Source organism: Capra hircus, chromosome 5 (genome assembly GCF_001704415.2).
Source record: "Capra hircus breed San Clemente chromosome 5, ASM170441v1, whole genome shotgun sequence".
Lineage (NCBI taxonomy): Eukaryota > Metazoa > Chordata > Mammalia > Artiodactyla > Bovidae > Capra > Capra hircus.
The window spans coordinates 63421947-63435554 of record NC_030812.1 but is presented as its reverse complement, the minus strand read 5'-3'; the positions used below and the strand labels follow the sequence as shown (position 1 = coordinate 63435554).

General features: G+C 42.5%; 1 protein-coding gene across 13 annotated transcripts in view; it reads right to left on the bottom strand.

Moving 5' to 3' along the window:
• ANO4 (anoctamin 4) overlaps window positions 1-13608 on the bottom strand; it is a 433131-nt gene that overhangs the window by 248180 nt on the left and 171343 nt on the right. Inside the window, exon 1 of one of the 13 annotated variants that reach the window (XM_018048161.1) lies at window positions 10456-11941. The exons of the other annotated variants lie outside the window; for them this stretch is intronic. The gene's annotated coding sequence lies outside the window, so the exon portion shown is untranslated. Of the gene's footprint in view, window positions 1-10455; window positions 11942-13608 lie in introns of those variants that run through there. 13 annotated transcript variants of the gene reach the window in all.

Genomic DNA, 13608 nt, shown 5'->3' with positions numbered 1-13608 from the left:
CATTTAGCTAAAAACAGGAAATCCTGCTATATGCATGAGATGTATAAACTTCAAGGGAATTATGCTGAGTGAAATAAATCAGACGGTAAGGCAAATACATATGATCTCACTTATATGTATAATCTAAAAATACCCAGTTCTTAGAAGCAGAGTAGATTTGTGGTTGCCTGGAGGTTAGGGGCTGGGAAAATATGGTGAGGTGGTAAATTTTCAGTTCTAAGATGAATAAGGTCTGAGGCTGTAATGTAAAACATGGTGAGTATAATTGATAATACTGTATTATAGAATTAAAATTTACTAGGAAAGTAGAACTTAAGTGTTCTCATCAAGAAAAAAACAAACAAATTTGAATCTGTGAGTTAGTGATTAACTCGATGGTAGGAATCCTTTCATAATCTGTATACATACATATATCAAATCATCATGGAGTACACTTTAAATCACTATTTTGTTAATTACACCTCAGTAAGTTGAAAATAAAAGAAACAGGCTTGTGTATTAAATAACAGTTGCCATGACAACTGCTTTTCTCCTTTTTATAAAATTGTATTGGATTGCAAAACTGCACAAGCACACAACGTTAGAGTTGGAAAACGTCTGTGGACCTAGTCCAAAATCTTCAAATACCAGATGAGGAAACCAAGGTCCAGAACAAGCCAACAACTGACCCAGGATCCCAGAACAATCTTAGCATCAGAACAAAAAACTAAGATCAGATATTCTGGTCTGAAATCCTTCCATCACAACAGACTGCCACAGTTTCATGACAAAAACCTAAATGAAAATCATTTTATATTACGATCTTGTTTATTAAATAGTGGAGAATTTGATAAGCAGAGCCAATCAATTCTTGAGGTGTGCTCTGCAGATGAACTCTGACAGAAAGGCATACTTATCCACAATAGCTGACCCTGTCAAGGGTACACTGAGTAGATGTGTGCATAACTATAGGGAGGAAAAAAAGGGACATTTCAGGGTAAATGGTCACATAACTGTCTTTACAGATTAAACAGAACAGATATTCTTGCAGCTGCTGTTGCTGCTGTCAGTTCAGTTGTGTCCGACTCTGCGACCCCATAGACGGCAGCCCACCAGGCTCCCCCGTCCCTGGGATTCTCCAGGCAAGAACACTGGAGTGGGTTGCCATTTCCTTCTCCAGCGCATGAAAGTGAAAAGTGAAAGTGAAGTCACTCAGTCGTGTCCAAACCTCAGCGACCCCATGGACTGCAGCCTACCAGGCTCCTCTGCCCATGGGATTTTCCAGGCAAGAGTGCTGGAGTGGGGTGCCATTAGGCCTAATTGCAAGTTGCGCTAAACACACTGGCACGTTTCACTGAGATCCTGTATGAAGGCAGTAGTGTGAAAATCTATTGGCAGTGACCTGAATCTACTCACCTCACAGAAACATCACATCATTAGGGCGAAACATGGTCAAGGCATTAAAAAATTTTTGAAGCCTGGAAACAGTGATTCAAAGCTGCTCTTTGTATTAATATATGAAATGAGAATTCAATGATATGTGTGATTTTTTCTTTTAAAAATTAACTTCAGACTTACAATAATAGAATTTCTTTTCCACAGTATAAAATAGTGATTAAGGCCAAACTTCCTGATCCAGAGCCTCAGGGATAAAGTCTAGACTAGCTCTGTGATCTCACGTGATGCACCTTTATGCCTCTCTTTTTCTCATCTGTCAAATGAGGATAAAGACTCTTAAGAGTTATCATGAAAATTAAATGAGTCCTGTGCCTATAATGGTGCTTGTCTCTAAGAAAAGCCCTATAGTTAGCCAATGCTACTATCACCATTACTACTAAGAGAGAATCTGAAGAATTTCAGTCTTCCAGAAAAGCACACACATCATTCAGTTTTTCCTATTTTGTGACATTCTTCAGGATCTGATTCCTAACAACCTCCTAGAATCATCTTATTTCTCATTCTCTGTCCTCATCCTTTCCCCCATTACCCACTCCTGCTTTCATACTAAGCTATACCCACACTGTATATTGTACCACATAGTAATTCCATAAACTCGTGTGCTGTCCTTTCTACCTTGAGTGCCCCTGGCCCTTCAATCCAGTTCCACTAGAACAAACCATACTCTTTCTGGAGTTAGCTCAACCAACACCATGCTGGAGGGCCCTCCCCAACAGCTAAGCAGTTATACACTCTCCTCCTTTTGTGCTCCAGTGAAACTCTATTACAACCTTTATCCTATTTTTGTAATTGCCTATACATTTAACTGTCCCACCTGGACTGTGTTCTTCACTGATGTATCCCAAGTATGCCTGGCACTTAGAAGGCATCCCATAAATTTCTGTAGCGGAATGAAAGAACGAGGAGGGAAGGAAGGGATTGTGTCCCCACTATTTTGCATGATACTAGAAATATCAGAAAAACAGAAAATGGTCTCTGCCTACATTTCCCCTCGAATTTTGTTGAGAAGTAATTGACAAATAATTGTATATATTTAAAGTGTTCAGTTCAGTCGCTCAGTTGTGTCCAACTCTTTGTAACCCCATGGACTGCAGCACTCCAGGCCTCCCTGTCCACCACCATCTCCTGGAGTTTACTCAAACTCATGTCCATTGAGTCAGTGATGCCATCCAACCATCTCATCCTCTGTCATCCCCTTCTCCTGCCTTCAATCTTTCCTAGCATCAAGGTCTTTTCAAATAAGTCAGCTCTTTGCATCAGGTGGCCAAAGTATTGGAGTTTCAGCTTCAACATCAGTCCTTCCAAAGAAATCCCAGAGCTGATCTCCTTCAGAATGGACTGGTTGGATCTCCTTGCAGTCCAAGGGAATCTCAAAAGTCTTCTCCAACACCACAGTTCAAAAGCATCAATTCTTCGGCACTCAGCTTTCTTTATAGTCCAACTCCCACATCCATACATGACTACTGGAAAAACCATAGCCTTGACTAGACAGACCTTTGTTGGCAAAGTAATGTCTCTGCTTTTTAATATGCTGTCTATGTTGGTCATAACTTTTCTCCCAAGTGTACAGTGTAATTATTTGACATACCTATATATTATGCAATGACCACCAAGATCAACATAACCAACATATCCATCACTTCACAGAGTTAACTGTTTTTTGTGATGGGACTGCTTAAGGTCTACTCTCAGCTTTCAAGTATACAGAAAACATCTGCATATATATCTTTGCCCAAAGAATAAACAGGATACATTTATAACATGCCTGAACTGTGCAAGGTGCTAAAATAGATGCAAAAGATCTACCCTGAGGGACTCCCAGTCTTACAAGTAGACAACCATTAGATTCGCAAACTCTATTCCAACCCCAGATCCCCCAACAAAGCTGGACCCCAGAGTTATCCAAAGCTATTTGATCTCTTTGTGGAGGCTGAGACTACGGGTCTCCAGACTTAATCTCTTGCTCCTTTGCGTACAATGTGATCTCCACTTGAGAGGAATTATACACAAATAAAAAGCTAAACTGAGTGTGTAAGAATACATCTAACATTCGCATGGATGTTTCAATTGCTCGCTTCACTGTCAGAAACTTTGATGGCACCAGAACTTTTAGAAAGCAAGATTTATGGTATTAAACTCAGAACACTGATATCAAACAGCCCCTTTCCACAAGGTATATCCCTTCCTCCATTCACTGAACAAGGTTTCCTGCAATGGGCACTCCAATGCAGGGATACACAAAATATCTCCTCTCCAGGAGTACAAAATTCAGCCTCATGTGTGTTAGAAAACAAGCACCTTCCCAGGGGTTGGTTTCTTGAGACACACTAATTCAAGTACCATAGCCAGATCTTTTCAAGTTCTTAGGCTCAGAAATAAATATTGACTGGTGAATCAGAGCATGGACCCTTGAGAAGATAAAATTTAAGATCTATCAGTGGTTGTTTCATTTCATTTAAAGAATTCTCACTGCTTTGTACAAGCAAATAAACCAGAAAATGCTGATGCTCCTTTCATTAAAGAAAATAAAATACAATGAAATACAATAACTGCCAGCTAGAGAACTACAGTCCTCGGGGAGACTATTCCAGCACCGCCAGTAGACAATCATGTTAACTTGTGTTCATTCCAATTGTTTTAGGAAAAAGATTTTAAAGGGAGAGTCAATTCAGTAAGTCTCACCTTGGCTATAAATTGATTCTGACTCAGTGGGTGAGACCAATTTTTAAACACTAACATCACTGGATATTTACATATAAGTGGGAACATCCCTTAGTATCTGATCAGGAAACAGAACAAACTTCCCACTGGGTGTTGACATTTTCTCACCAAGAAGTGTCATCATACACTTGACAACTACATCAAGAATTAACACTCGTCCAGTGCCCACACTCAACGTACAAACATCGTACATATATCATCTCACTGAATTCACTGAACTCTAATTCCTCGGGGACAAGACTAGTCTGATTTGCCACATTATCCTCAGCACCTTCAGCACTGGCTGACCCACTATAGATGCTCAATTAATGCTGAAAGGATTTTTACAGTGCTGCAAGTCACCTGGCCAGTAGGCAGCAGAAGTGGTATCCGACTGCAACACTTCTCTACCCCACCAGCATATCTTAATTGGATGATATTCCTTAGTGATTCCAAAGACTAGGATTTGATAACTCGTTCACAGAGGCTTCCCTGGTGGCTCAGATGGTAAAGAATCTGCTCACAATGCAGGAGACCTGAATTCAATCCCTGGGTTGGGAAGATCCCCTGGAGAAGGGAATGGCTACTCATTCCAGTATTCTTGCCTGGAGAATCCCATGGACAGAGAAGCCTGGCAGGCTACAATCCATGGGGTCCCAAAGAGCTGGAGAAGACTGAGCAACTAACACTTTCACTTCTCACTTCAGAAACATAACATTTTGGACAATATCAGGAAAAAAAAATTCAGATACAAATCACAGTGTATAATTTGTATTTCAACTTCATTACTTATCTGCAGAAAGAAGGAACAGAATATTGCAGAATCTACACTCAGGCTGACCTTGTTTGACTCATCGTAGACAAAGCTTAGCTCTGGATCCCTGGAGGTGGGGCAGGTGGTGGTGGTTTAGTCACTAACTTGTGTCCGACTCTTTTGCGACCACATGGACGGTAGCCCACCAGGCTCCTATGTCCATGGGGATTCTCCAGGCTAGAATACTGGAGTTGGTTGCCACTTCCTTCTCCAGGGGATCTTGATTCACCAGGCAAGAATACTGGAGTGGGTTGCCATTTCCTTCTCCAGGGGATCAAACCTGGGTCTCCTGTATTGCAGGCAGATTCTTCCCTGAGCCACCAGGGAAGCCTTGAGGTGGGGGCAGAGCTTCACTCTTTCCTACAGGAAGGCTGGACTTCACCTGAGTGAGCAGTTCTATTGTTCTAAACCAAAGGGACTTTGGTGTTTATCTGCTGCAGTAACCAGAGTTACTGGATACAAACTCATCAATTTTCTGGCAGCAGGTCTCTGAAGTATATGAGTTTCAAAGGAGAGGGGGTCTCACAAAGGCGTGGCTCAGGAATCGCAATGTGCAGCATGTCAGAAGGAGCATCTAACTAATAGTAATTGTAATACGTGCCCCCACTTGGGAGTCAGGTCAAGAATGACCTTAGGATTTCTGTCTTTTTGTTCACTGGGACATAGTAGGTCAGCAAATATGTGTTAAGTAAATGACAGTGGAAGGGGGCAAAGCCTTAGAGATGGTTTAGGACAGAATGTTCTTTCCTATGGGCACCTCAGGGAAGCACCTAGATTACAATATGAAAATGACACAATGACTTATAGAACTTATGTAACTAAGTACTTTTTAGACAGTCATGTCCCATTTTTATAAAATTATAGCCTTGGATATAAATTAAAGTGCATTTCAGGTCATATTTGTGGCTTTTTCCTATCAATATGCCAATGAACAAGGCTCTTACTGTAACATATTAGTTTATTAAAGCTAAAACAATAGCTAAATTGGACATACATTTATTTTTAATGACTTGCTGCATTGAAAATGCCCCGTTCATTCTGCAGCTAATCCTCATAATCACTTAGCATTACAAAGTAAAAAGCAAATAGTTACCTGGACACAGAAATCCAGCTACACTGGTTTGCCAAGGTTGCTCAGAAAATGGAGCAGATCTCAAACTTACGTGTGTCTCTCTAGGGCTGGTGAGCTGCCCTGCCCTCCTCAGTTCCTTGGCTCTCACTCTGCCCTGTGACAGCCTCTAAAAATGCTGTGATGCAATTGTTTTGCCTTCCTAACTGAAGGGCAAGGCAGAACAAGGTCTTATTCTTCCTTGATTCTCAAAGCTTAAATCAAAACTTGGAATACAGTGGAACTTCCCTGGGAGTCCACTGGATAAGAATCTGCCTGCCAATGCAGGAGACACAGGTTTGATCCCTGCTCCGGGACCATTCCATATGCCACAGAGCAACTAAGCCCTGTGTACCACAAGTACATCCTAGAGCCCACGCTCTACAACAAAGCACTCCTTGCTTGCCACAACTGGAGAAAGCCTGCCTGCAGCAATGAAGACCCAGCACAGGCAAAAATGAAAAAATGACTTTTTTTTTTAATAACTTGGAATGTAGTTGGTGCTCAATACATGTTGAATGAATGAAGAAATATTGACAAAGTGAGTCCAGTAACCATTTGGTTGCTGGATTATGAAAACAGCATCCAGGATCACTGTTGTTGTTCAGTCACCTCCAATTCTTTGCAATCCCATGGAACGCAGCACGCCAGGCCTCCCTGACCCTCAACATCTCCCAAAGCTTGCCCAAGTTCATGTCCATTGCATCGGTGATGCCATCCAGCCATTCCATCCTCTGATGCCCTCTTTTACTATTTTACTATTACTGCGTCATAAATTCAGTAATTTGGGGTTATTAGTGGCAATCACATACAAATGCCAAGGTATGTCAGCTAACCTTGCTGCTCAGAATTTACTCAGTTGGCCACCACGATCTAAGCAGCCTCATGTACAGAATGGGGAGTAATTAACAGTCTGTGCCTTGGGGTACTCAGTCTCCAGGACGAGAAAGACTTGTAAAAAGATCCATTACAAGCTACAGGGTGTTCAGAGCTAAAACAGAAATGCATACAAAGGGCACTGGGGCACAGCACTGGGAACTGCTAACTGTATCCAGCAGTTTCAAAAGCTACTTCATAGAGAAGTGGACCTTCAAGCTATAAATTGAAGTGTGCAAAAAGTTGAGTATAGAGAGACGGGTTTCTCACAAACACCACCTCATTTATTTTGTACAGAGTTTGATTAAAGAAATTGTTCATTTTGAAATACGATTTAGAAAGTTCCATGGGTGCAATTGTTTATGTAACAACTCTTTGTCTTGTCCAGTCCTTTTCAATGAAAGAGACATGATAAATCACCTTTTTTTTTTTTTTTTTTGAGGAACAGATCATAGATTTAAGATGATCCAAACACTATTACAAAGTGATGGATGAAGACAGACCACCTGGAAAAGCCCCAGGATTTCCAGGAGAAAACAGCATCAAATACAAGGACAGTGAAGTTAAGAAGTATGTGTATCTTCTATTAAAGGAGGTTTTTAGTCATCTCCTCCAACTGGGTAGGAATGATGTAATGAAGACAGAGAGTAAGTGTACCCGTTTTTCAGATAAATAAAAACACATCCCAGCAATACCTGAAAAATACCACCCTAGAGAAGGAGACTGCTTTAGAACAACAGACCTATACCTTTAATGGATGGGATCCAATACAGTTATGTTTGGAAACTAAAGTAATTTCAGGAACAAATTAGAAAGTAACTCTCGCCCTGAACTAATGTACATAGAAACCTGGATATTGATTTCCTGGACTATGGATCACCCTGACACCCTACAAAAGCGTATTTATTATCCTGCAGTGTGCCGTATCTACAAGAAGGGCTTGCAAACCCTAATTAAAATTTAAATGAAAGAAATAATCAGATAAAAGTGACCTACAAGCTAAGGGATTAAAATAAATTATGTGGTAAAGGTATTTGAAAGTAAGAAACAGAAGCTCAGGATGGTTATCTGAAAATAAAAAATAAAAATCTGCAACTATATGGAATGACAAACATCTTTCAGGGACTATGCTATAAAAAAGAAAAATTAAAACTAAAATAAATCTTTGCCATAATCCACTTATTTTCTTCAATAGACAACCAGTTCTACTTAACTGAATTCCATCAGCTATAGAATGTGATAAGGTTGTCTAAAGCAAGTAAAATAATTATTTTGTGGACTTTTCAAAACAGGAGTCCCATGATGCTCTAGAGTTTTAAACAAAGTACATTTAAAATGAGATTTGCTACATAAAATATTACAGGAAAATATCAAGAGTGCAGATCATGTCCCTCAACTTGGAATTCTCTCAGCTCCCTTTTGGCAGTCCTTTGCACATAGTTATGTCTGCCTGAGGTTCTAGTAAATGCTCCGTCCTATCACTGCTTCAGGCTTCTACCTCCCTTAATAAAGTTCTCAAATTATCCTGATTTGAGTGTGCTGTTTTCTACTGAGACCTGTAAGTGGGATTCTGTACTGAATTGCTCCTTGCCAGGAAGAAATGAAAGACCAGTGATGACCCAGGGCAAGTGGTGACATCGCTCACTCAAGTTGTTCCCAGTGGTGGCCAGGATGAAGGGCAGTTGGAAAGGACGGTGCTGGCAGGTCAAGTGACTTAATTGCTAAGGTGATGGTAGTGATTATAAAGATTACTAAGTCTCTTGGCTTCTTCTCAGAGCCCTGGAAAGTATACAAAAGGAAAACGAGAAATAAATATGCAAGTTTATAAATGTACAAGTAACAGCATACATGGATAAGCCAGAAAATCCCCACAGCAACTTGTCTCCTACAATCTCAGCAATTCTTCATCTTCTAGAGTCATAGGACAAATATGGCTGAGGACCAAGCCCAGAGCCTGACAGTAATGGCTGCAGAAATACATTTGTTGCCGTTGTTCAATCACTAAGTTGTCTCTGAGTCTGTGCGACCCCATGGACTGCAGCAGGCCAGGCTTCCTTGTCTTCCATTCTCTCCCAGAGCTTGCTCAAACTCATGTCCATTGAGCGGATGATGCCATCCAACCATCTCATCCTCTGTCGCCCCCTTCTCCTCCTGCCCTCAATCTTTCCCAGCATCAGGGTCTTTTTCAATGAGTTGGCTATTTGCACCAGGTAGCCAAAATATTGGAGCTGCAGTTTCAATATTCATTCCTTCCAATGAATATTCAGGGTTGATTTCCTTTAGAATTGCCTTAGAGAGATGGGAGTGCTGACGTGGATCTATCAATATTATGTGCAGCTGCCACTCCCTAACCCTAAATTCTGCACTTCACCAAGATCAGCAGGGAGGCATCCTTGAAAAGTTTGTGGAAGCTATCCTCCTCAAGCTGGAGATGGTGGCAGCCTGGTGGGGTGGGGTGGAGGGGATGCTGAAACAGAATCAGTTTCTTTAATCTCAATGGAAATAAAGAGATCCAAGAGTGGTAAAAGCCAGCAGCTGGCACATAACTGTCAGTGACAAGATGGATGCAACAGGCCACAAGGATGAGCAATAATCAGAGCCTTGATCCGCAAGGATCTATAGTGATGACTAAGGCCTACAGGATTCCAAAAAATAAAACAGAAAAAGATGGGCAATCTAAGAAGATGCTACTCAAAACACACAAGTAGAAAAATTCTAGGTCTGATGGAGTGAAACCTAACAGTGGGGACTCTCAGCCTCTTACTAAAGTTCCTTTTGAGGAGGACACTGCAGTGTTGCCTTAGGCATCCCTCAAGCCTTTCAGGAAGAATTTGTGGCTGTTTCCAGGATGATTGCACTCTGGAGGAAGGAAACCACTCAGATCTCCCATGACTTTGATTTGAGTTTAAACTGCTGTTTGGAAAGTACTCAAGTACTACTGTGGTACACCACTCGGATAGGAGGGAGGAGGGCTTATGGAGATGCGATAAGTATCTTGGCTTGAGTCCATCCCATGGTGGGTTTGCTGGTATCAGAGACCCAGCCTGAAGCTAGCTCCCATTCCCAGAATTCAAGGCAAAAATAGATACAAGTATCAACTGGCAAAAACCCACTCTGTTTCACTGATTCACTGAATGAGGGGTAAATGGGCACTTCTAGAACTACCCTACCAGATGGGATAAACTAAAATCATTGCCACATCTGAAGGAATGGCAGAAATTCATGCTATTACCCAAGACTTGAAGAATTAAAGAGTAGTGATTCCTATCTTATCTTCATTTAACTCAGAAAAAATTGCCAGATGGTTTGTGGAGACTATTAAGAGACAGTCACAAACTGAACCAAGTGGGCATTGCACCTCATAGCTGTGGCTGCAGAAGTGGTATTTTTCGTGTAGAAATCAACACAGACTGGCAGCTGGTACACAGCTAATGACCAGGCAAATGCTATTTCCCCCATCCTAACCATAAAGCAAATGGGAATCAGTTTGCTTCCAGTGTGGGGACAGAACAGTATATACCTTTACCGTCAGCATCAGATCTCTCTGAAACAGTCTTGTCTGGAGCACTGGAGCACTTCTGCCAGCACCGCTGTGTGTGGACGTGCCCACGTGCTGTGGGATCCCATCTCACGTTGCCTCTGTCCAGGCAAGGGAAGCAGAGCACTGCACGCTCGTCCAGGGAGTCTCTGGTCTCACCAAGTTTCCCACGTCAACAGTCAACAGCATTGTTTATAGTTTACCTCCTCCTCAACCAGAACGCCTAGGTCCCAAAACAAGAGGAGAGTGTTCCGATCTTCACTGTAACCTGGATCCCTACTGACCCACTTGCAGAACCTTCGCTTCTCACCCCCATGACCTTGACCACCTGACCACGGACATCCCAGTGCCTAAGGGAGAAATGCTTCCGTCAGGAAACACAGCGAGAGTCCCACAGATTTGGAAACTGAGTTCACCCCTGGCTAGCCTGGGTTGGTCAGATGACTGAACCAATAGGCAGAGGAGGACTCCCTGATTAATTCCATTTCCCAGGGCGGAACTGAGCTGCTAAGACAGCACGGACGACTGGGCTTGGAACCTGGCAACGCTGAAACAACCTAGTGGAGAATGGGCTGCCAGGACTGAGACTCAGAAGGAATAAAAGGTTTGTTTCACTGGTTCCAGCCCCCTTGCTGAGAAGCTGTAGACAGTAAGGGGAGCACAGAATGGGGATGGAGAAAACAGCCTGTGCCTCAGAGTCCAGAACTGCAGCCGCTATGCTTTGATTGTTCTTTTATCCCTTGCTACTAGGTTGAGAAGGCAGTATCACTGAAGTGACCTTACTCAACAGTGAGCCCTAGCTGATGGCACTTCCTCCATCCTGTGTGAAGGGAACAAGAACTTTTCACGTAGACAAAAGATAAGCGCATTTACCGAGGGGTAAAAAGGGTGCAGCTGGGCTGGGGCTCTCCCCCTACCACTGCAGACCGGCTCTTCATCCTGCCACATGTGCTGGCTGGAAAAGATCACATCCCTGAGCTTCCCTGCCCTGTGGCTTCTGGGGGAGTTTGTCCATGGGAGGCACCAACGGGATGCAGGAGGGTTAAAGGAGAGGGATGGCAGGGTATTAATACTCTAGCTGTTTCCCCGTAGGATCAGCAGCAGCCGGCTGTGTGCTCGAGGCCAACTCTGCCGGTGGCTCCCTCCTCCCCCCGACCCCTCCAGGATGACGGGAGGTAAACACAGCTGTGTTCTAGTCCCAGAGTGCCGCACTGCCCCTCTGGTTTCCTTACACCCTGCCCACACCTTTGCAAATGGTCCCTTTATTACATTCTTCAAATTATTCTAATTTGAGTGTTCCATCTGTTTCCTGCTGAGACCCAGATTTATATAATCAATAGGGTAAAACAAAATACAGCTTTTGTGAGGCATTATTTTTTTTTTACCACCTACACAAAAAAATATAAGTTTAAGTAAAGTCCTTAAGGCAAAAGTAGAGCTTATTATGAAAGGTATCTGTGTGAGAGGATGTATGTGGGTGAGGGGTTGAAGAGGGGATTCCCACTGAGATGCTGAGCCTAGTGGAGAGGAAGCTGCAGTGACCATCAATTTATGAGTGAGAACTTCACATCTATGTACCTCATCCATCAACTGGGAACCCCTTTAAGGACAGGATTTTGGAGAGAAATAAGAAATAACTACTTGTGGCACACGGGTGTTACTTGACTAATATGTATTCTTCCTTCAGCTAACAGCATTCTAATTGTTCTTGGAGGCCTGTCCTCCCCCTATTCTGCGTCTATAGGAATTACGTGAAATGGACCCAACCCATCCCCAGATCCACAAGGGGCCAAGAGACCCAGGTCTGTCTGGCTAGTTGGAATATCACATCCCCTTGACCACAGAAATTGATTCAAGAGTAAGCATACGACAGTATTAGAGTCATATTGTGGGACTTCTACTGCAGTGACCCAGAGCAAGGTAACCAGAAGGTTGGAGCCACCTTAAAACCATGAGTGGACAGTCTGCCTAAGAAAGAAGTCAACCCAGAGGAAAACAGATTGGTATGATAGAGAATAACTCTGATGACCTTTTTTTTGAGTCCCTAGGATCAAACCACACCTGAAACTAACATTTTTTGGACTTTCCCTTGGCTCAAGGCAAGCACTTTGAGTTGAGTGCTCTATAACTGAAAGGGTTCTTACTATTGGTGACATACCAAGGTGTCCCTAGTCTACCATGGGTGCACTTTTAAAGGGAGATTATAAATAACTTAAAAACAATAGTAGAACCTACTATGAGGCAGGCTTCCTTTTATTATTTCCATTCACTGGCAATTTTAAACCTTATCAAAGTATTCCTCCCTCAAGAACTTTTTATGAGTCAAAGTTCTAAACTATTGTTACAGTTACTGTTAAGTTTTGATAATATACATGCGAGCTTTGAGACAGCCTATTTTAATTCAATATCTGTAATGAACTTTCTATTCTAATTGAAAATTCAGAGAGCTCTCATTTATATAGTTGGCCTCCAAACTTAAGTGGACTCAACAACCTAATCACTAGAGTAAGCTTGTTATGGGAGCGCAGAAGAGGTGAATGCAGCTCAGCTGATGCTGTTGAGAGAGGCTTCCCAGAGGAACTAACACTTGAGCTGAGTACTGAAAGTCAAGGCTTCATCTCATGTTGGATTAGTCCAACAGATTCCTAAGCCATCATCTTTTTCCCTGTTCTAGCCACTCTACTGTCTGTGCTCATTACATCACCTAGATCCTTTTAAGATACATCTCTGCTGGACTTGGCTTGTGGAGCAGTGGATAGGTATCTGCCCGCCAATGCAGGGGACACAGGTTTGACTCCTGGTCCAGGAAGATGCCCTGATGCTTTCAAACTGTGGTTCTGGAGAAGACTCTTGAGAGTCCCTTGGACTACAAGGAGATCAAACCAGTCAATTCTAAAGGAAATCAGCCCTGAATATTCACTGGAAGGACTAATGCTGAAGCTCCAATATTTTGGCCTCCTGATTCGAAGAGCTGACTCATTAGAAAAGACCCCGATGCTGAGAAAGATTGAGGGCAGGAGAAGGGGGAGACAGAGGAGGAGATGGTTGGACAGTATCACCAACTCAGTTAACATGAACTTGAGCAAATCGGCGTGCTGCAGTCCACAGGGTCACAAAGAGTCAGACACGACTTAG